The following is a 6,996-nucleotide window of genomic DNA, read 5'->3' on the forward strand; positions in this document are numbered from 1 at the left end:
TTCTAGTAGTCAGGCCTTTTACTATGTCCAGATCAGAGCAGCCAAGGTCCTGGTCACTTCAAAACACTTGTTTCTGTATGCATGGCTTTACAATAACCAACATTGGGCCTGATTCCTGTAAGCTTGTCTCATGTCCCATTATTATTCATGTATTAATTAGTGACAAATCTGACAATCTTTAACTTTATGGTTATTGTCATGCCGTAGATACATTATGAAGCAATGAAAATTACTTTATACAATGTGATCAGTCAAAAATACATATTCCTTTTATCTGTTTACTTGCAGACAAGAGGTGGCATCTGTATCTAACTTACATCAGAGAAAATATTTCTTAACAAAAGACTTTTCAATAAGACAAATTACTTATCATCCAGGTAGAATTTTCAGAAAGGTAGTTTACTTCATCGATAGAAACCTGGTATTGAATCAGATGAAAAGCAAAATACGATCACATTGATCTGGACAAGCATCATCAAGCCACTATATTCTCTATCTGGTTTTTTTTGGTTTTTTTGGTTTTTTTTTTTATGATATGGCTCAGTCACCTGCACCCGTTTCTTTGAACTTCATCAAAATGCAGTTGACCTGTATCTGAATGCAACAAATGCTGCTAAGCTTGAATGATTACAAGAGCAAATGAGGACAAAACTACAGTGGAAAACTCCAGTTGCTTGAGACTGTTATTATACACTCAAAGCCATAGGTAGATGTAGATGCTCATGATAAAGAAAATTGCACTGTTGATTTTCTTTTCAACAGCAAGTTCAAGCCTTGAACTAAAGCTCAGTTTGTTTTGAGATTCAGCTTGAAAGCAGTAGTTCAAACATAAAACTTCTATTCTTCGACTTATATTACTGTATGTCTAGTGCTTGGCAGAATAAATACACCCACCCACCCCCACCCCCCAAACTAGATTGTTTACTCAGAAGAATTTGCATTCTTGGGCCTCAGTGTTCCATGTATATATAATTTCCAGCATAATTCTATCATCTGAGTCATCATGCCAACTACACAACAGATAACAATTAGGAAGGAAAAGGAGAATGATGGTAAAAATGATGTTTTAATTATATAGTCACTTAGGAAGAGTACACACAGCTGTGATTTTATACCTGTTCTAGGTGGAGCTACTTTCACTACCAATAGTTAAGACTGTATTTTTCTTTTTGAGTCTTCCCGTGGTAAGACCCTGTATTCAGGTTTTTTCTCCTAAAATTGCATCTGGCTAGGGAAAACTTTTCCATAGTCTTTACCCACCTCAAATTTAGTATTGAGGAAGTTCCAGTTGGAAAGCAGTTTAGTCACTTATGAGGCAATGATAAAAGAAAACAGATTCTTTTTTTTGTCTATACTAAAAATATTGCAATATTCAATTCAGAAATTCTTCCATCTCCACATTTTGGAAGAGTGACTTTAGCAGATGGAGGTCTCAGGAGTGCTTGTTGCCATTCTGAGGAAGATACACCAAAGAGGTAAGTCCTTGAAACTTCTTCCACAAAAGCTGTTCCTTGAAACCCTTCCACACTCTCAGAAACTTATAAGTTGGTCCTTGAAAAATCTGTACTCACAACTCTCACAACTGCTTAGTGGCTGGACTGCATGACAGAAACTGTGCAAGTTCATATGTTCCACACAATTGCTGTGGAGCTTGAACACAATTTTTCTCAGAATAATTATTTCCAGGGTTCTGCAAGTCCTCTGTAGAGCTGGATATAGATTTAAAGCATGTGCACACTTATCCACATTTGCTACTCCCACTGGTGGTAAGGAAGCAAGAGAAAGTAGGAAAAGAAAAGCATATGTATAGAACAACATAGAATAGCAGAAAAAGGAGGTCACAAGTACTAAAGAGTAGAGAAATGGCTATAAAGTATAAATGCAGCAAAACAAATGGTAAGAGAAAAAAATTAAAAAGTATTTAGACTTAAAAGCAAAAGCAATCAGGCTGTAAGCACAAAGCTAAATACCCTACCAGAGTTTTCAGCAGCTTCCTAAGTTCCCGCAGCCTAACAACAACAAAGCTGTTAAGAGTTCCCTTTCTCCTTTTATCAGCAGGCTTTACATATGCATATGGAAAAGCTCCTAACTGCGAGCTGTTACTTAATTAGGTGAAGTAGGAGCAGTCTGTGCTATAGATTTCAATGGTCCACACTCTATTCATTATGCACGTTGGGGCCTGGTGCTGCTACAATTACAGTTTTTCAATTAAGAAATCAAACCATAAGACTGTCTCCCTCACCAGAAGCCGGTGCAGCAGTGGGATCTTCGGGGGCTGTGTCGGCCCCGCCGCTGCCGCCTCACGCAGCTCCAAGGTTGCTCTGATCAGCAGGATCTCGCAGCTGCGGGGGACAGGGACAATACGCCTCGTTCAGCAAAACTTTGGGAAAACGACTGGCAAAATATGCAAGCTGCATAATCAGAATTAAGAAATATTTGCTTTCAAAGTTCGCGACGTTGTTGCTTCCAGTGAGCCTGTACGTCGTGGTGATCTGTTACGAAAAGATCCCACATCTGCTGCCTGTCAGTCCTGCGATTTGTGCATTGGAACGAGGGACTCAAAGGGTACCAGATTTTTATTCTGGGACAAGATCTTTTCCGAGAAAGCTTTTGTTGCTTAATCAGTGCACACCATGAGCAGTGCCACTGATGCTGAATCGGAGCTGGTTAATACCTGCAGCACTTTGGCTTCTGTTACAGTGCACAATGCACAAGGAAGGAAAGGAAAGACCCTGTAGTTAAGGATGCCGAATACACTATGCTACTGTGTGTTAATGTACGTAAGATATGCCCACATTCTTTCGTTTTAAGAAGGGCTAAAACAGTGTTGCCGAAGGTATTTTGTCATGAATGGATACAGCACTTGGGTATGATGAGAAAAGCTCCGGAGGTGATGATGATTTTATAGGAAGTGCAGGGTTGGCACAATATGCACTGAAGAAGTCTGCAGCCACATGTGACGGTCTCCTAACATGCCCACAACAAGCTGCTGAATCACACCTGCTTCCTTTAATACTGGTGTTTTCTCATTTTGCAGGCTTTACTATGCAAATCTTTTTGAAGTAATGCATGCATATACAATCATATGTATATGCTTATATATAATTACATGAACCTTGATGTTGAGCTTGGAAAGAAATGACAGTACTGCAAGATGTGCGAATGGGGGGAGAGAGGAATGCAGCTGCAACCAAGTTCAGCAGGAGCAGCGGCCAGTACAAACCCGATCCTGCCTCTAGCGAGAGTCCTTTAATTCTGTGTGCTTCTAAGCTCTCGGGAGAGGCTGATCAACTCCGCCAGTCGAGACAGCGAAATGTTCCCCCCGTGACCGGCAGGGTCACCCTGCCGCGGTGGAGCTCAGTACGGAGCTGGATGGCCTCGGCGGCTGCTCCTCCCGGCTGCCAAGGACCAGTGCAGGGCACTGCTGCCGCAGGGAGCGAGAGCATCTTTCCCCCAGCAGCAGCATTCCACGCTCCCGGAGAGCTGCGAGCTGCAGCAGCTGCTGCTGCTTGGGAGGGATGGTCCGGCAAATCCTGCAGCTGTGGGAGGCAGCAGCTGGACTGCAAGCAAGCCATGTAATGACCACGCAAAAAGAGGACCTATGCTCTTTACAAATAAAAGCAGCAGTGCTGTTGGGTAGTAGTGTGGACTGCTGTGAGATCATGAGGGGAGTGTCTGTCTCCAGCAGGCAGAGAGCTGACTTAAAGAACTAATCAGTTTAGCAGAGAAAAATATCACAGGGGTGCTGTGATAACTCTATGTGAACTAAGCACAAAAGTAAAGAGATTTTGCAGGAAAAGGCGGGAAAAGGAAGTGAAGACAGGAAGGACTCAAGTTGTGGGAAGTGTTAAATGGAAGAATGAGCCATGTAAATGTGACTTACACTAGAGTGGGAAGATGTCAGAAACGTGGTAGGAAGGCTTGGATTTTCTTAGCTCTGAAAAGCATTTGCAAGTTTGCTGGTTTTCAGTAATCCTCATAGATTTCCCTGTAACTGGGCCACACTTGGTCAAAGGGGACCATAGCTTCCTGTAAAAGGCAGTGTCAAGAGCAGAGTGGGAATATTTTGGAACAACTTACTGTTATTACTGGTTATGCCGTACTAGTGGCTTTAATTGGAAAAGCTTCTTCTGGAAGAACGTGTCAGGAAGTTGTCTGCAGCTCTCCCTTGCTGCTGTAATGCTGGGCAGTAGGGATGTGGGGACCACTTGTGTCTCCCAGTTTTCACTACTCTGTAGTTTCTAAGAATCTGGAGATGACCAGGAAACTAGCATTCAATTTGCTGGAAAGAAAGGATATATCCTTTTGACCACTTGCCATATTTTGCTCAGTACAGAAATGAACAAAACACAATTAGGAAGGAAGAAATAGCCTTTATGGCATGATGAAAGTGCTGATAAATAGCTTCAGAAATGCAGTTCTTACTGCAAGCAGAGATAGAAAAGCCAAATAATAGTTGTATACATTGATTTTGCAATGTAACTATAGGCTTACAGGGCAGTATTGAAGAATATTAACTGAAAATCCTTGACCAGAATTCAGAAAATTATAGCGTCATCAGAAGTCCTTTATCTACAGAACTATAATATAGGAAACTGTAATTTTTAATACCTTTTTTTTAATTTTCAGCAGGTAATAAATAACGACCTTGTGTTGTGGTCTCCATGGGAAGAAGGAGGATAATATCTGATTGGTACCCTAATCTGAGAAATCAAAAAAAAATGGGTCTAGGGGACAAGAAAAGTATATAACTGTGGGGTTTTTTTTCCTGCCGAAATGAGCTTTCTGAATAATAATGTGATTCTGAAAATTTCTAGAGGTGATTGCTGTAATAAAACAGTTTCCAGAGCTTATGTACTTTTAGGGAATGGCAGAAATTGCCATTTGATGTAGTACCAAGTTAGAAGACAGGATTGTGCTCTTGCTTTGCCTGTAGTGGTGATTTGGAAAAACCACTTTACTTTTCCATGCCTCAGTCTTTGTATGTGTATAATGTGCATAATATTTCCCCCGTATGACAAAAGTGAATTAAGTCCATGAGAAAGAAGGTTCTATACAGGAACTGGATTTCAGTACTGCACGAGTCTAATCCGAGAAGGTTTCTCTGTAAGCCTGCCTACTGAAATGAAACAGAAGTAGAAATGTGTGCTTTGGGCATCCTAACAGCAGAAGTTTGGGAACTTTTTGTAGGAACTTGGTGTGGTTTGGCAGTATGAAAAATGCAGTGTTAGAGCTTCCAATGCTGCATAAAAAATGCTGCATTTGGCCATGCCAAAATACAGCCTGGTATAAATACATTTGGCTTATTCAAATGTCTTCAGAATATAGAGAGAAGTTAATTTTGTAGTGGCAAGTGTACTGCTTGTCCCCTGTATGCTGGATCGTAGGTAACATCTGTCTTGAGGTGGAGGAAGTTGCTCGATGTTATATATTGCTTGATTTGTCTAATCCACTAGGACTGGGATTGTCTGATTAGCTTGAACCCGATCCAGTTTATCCAGCTTGGTACTGCTGCGTGATGAGATAGCATGTATATGGTCTATCTACTCGTGTATAGAAGATGCTAATCATATCTTAGTGATCTAAAAAGCCTAGCATAAATTTATTAAAATACCTGTGAAATTAGAATAGAGGTTTTCTTGGTACCATCTGGTTGCCAAGTGTGGCATTAGGAAGTAATAACTTTCAGTTTGTGAGAGAGGTAGAAAAAAAATCTACAAAGTAGTTTAACTTTTTTGGCTATAAAAGCACCGTGACCTCGGCATCTGTTCTAGGCCTACTTAAATAATTGGAGTTTTTGACACAGTTTCTTTTTATTTCGGGTATGATGGGCGCCTGCTTGTAGCCACAGCTTCATTTGTCCTACAAATCTATGTATGCTTGTCAGCCAGTGAGCAGCCATTCTTTGATCATGTTTTTTGATTTTTGTTTTTCTTTTTTTTCTCTACAGGAACAACAGAGATGTATTTTCACTGGCACTCACTGAAAAACAGTAGAAGCCTTGCCTGAAATTAGGAATGATCAATATCCAACCAGCATAAGTTTTAGTTAAAATGTTTTAGAATCATGTTCCTTGTTTTTATCATTTGATGCTATATACATTTTTTGGTCTTGGTCTACAATATATATATATGCACATGCACGCAAACCTCCAAGTGGAAGTAAAACTGTCAGTTACAGAAGTCTGATCTTGCATTTAATGAACATATGAAATTGTGATGAAAAGCCTGTAGGTAATTGGGACATGGATGAAATACAGAACCAGGACCCTGGAACTAGCAATAGATAGCATTTTCTGAAAAGAAAAAGTATGTCCCACTATCCCCCCCATTTTTGGCAAATAATTTCTGTTTCAGCATCAAACTGAGGGATAAAGTAGTAGTCATTTTCACTGTGAATAATGATAAATCTCAGAATCAGAAACAACTTCTGTGCCTTGTGTCTTCCTTTCACTTCCTCAGACCAAATTAACTTGATTATATTGTGGAGCAAAATGCTGAAAATTTCCTTTTTAAAAAATATGGAAAGTAAAGTAAATAGAAAGCAAGCATTTGTTCCTTTTTACCGTGTTTTTATGGAGGTTATAGCCAGAGTTGTTTTCCTCCAGCTTATGAACAGTTATGGAGTCAGTATGGACCAGATCCAAAGTTGTTCAAGCAAATAGTGAGATTTCCAGTGATTTCAGAAATCACTGCTCTTTTGGTCAGAGCCTTAATCTTTTAGACAATCATGAGCTTAATAGGACTATTGTATACACAGTTCTTATGGAGTTCTCCTTTGTGATGAAAGGAGAAGAAGGTGGAGATTTACTAAGTGGTTTTACTTCATTGTCATTCTATTCCCTCTCCAGCTGTTTTTGTATATAAAAAGTTTAAGTAAATCCCCTTTAAAAGGTCTGTTGTTGTGTTAAGGTACTTAAAGTTTAATGTCTTTGTGTCAAAGAGCTTTTATGAAAGAAGATTTGTCCAGGCATATCCTGTAATAAACATCTGGAAA

Source organism: Manacus candei, unplaced genomic scaffold (assembly GCF_025592945.1).
Source record: "Manacus candei isolate 608988 ecotype Guabito, Panama unplaced genomic scaffold, ASM2559294v1 h1tg000108l, whole genome shotgun sequence".
In the NCBI taxonomy this organism is placed as follows: domain Eukaryota; kingdom Metazoa; phylum Chordata; class Aves; order Passeriformes; family Pipridae; genus Manacus; species Manacus candei.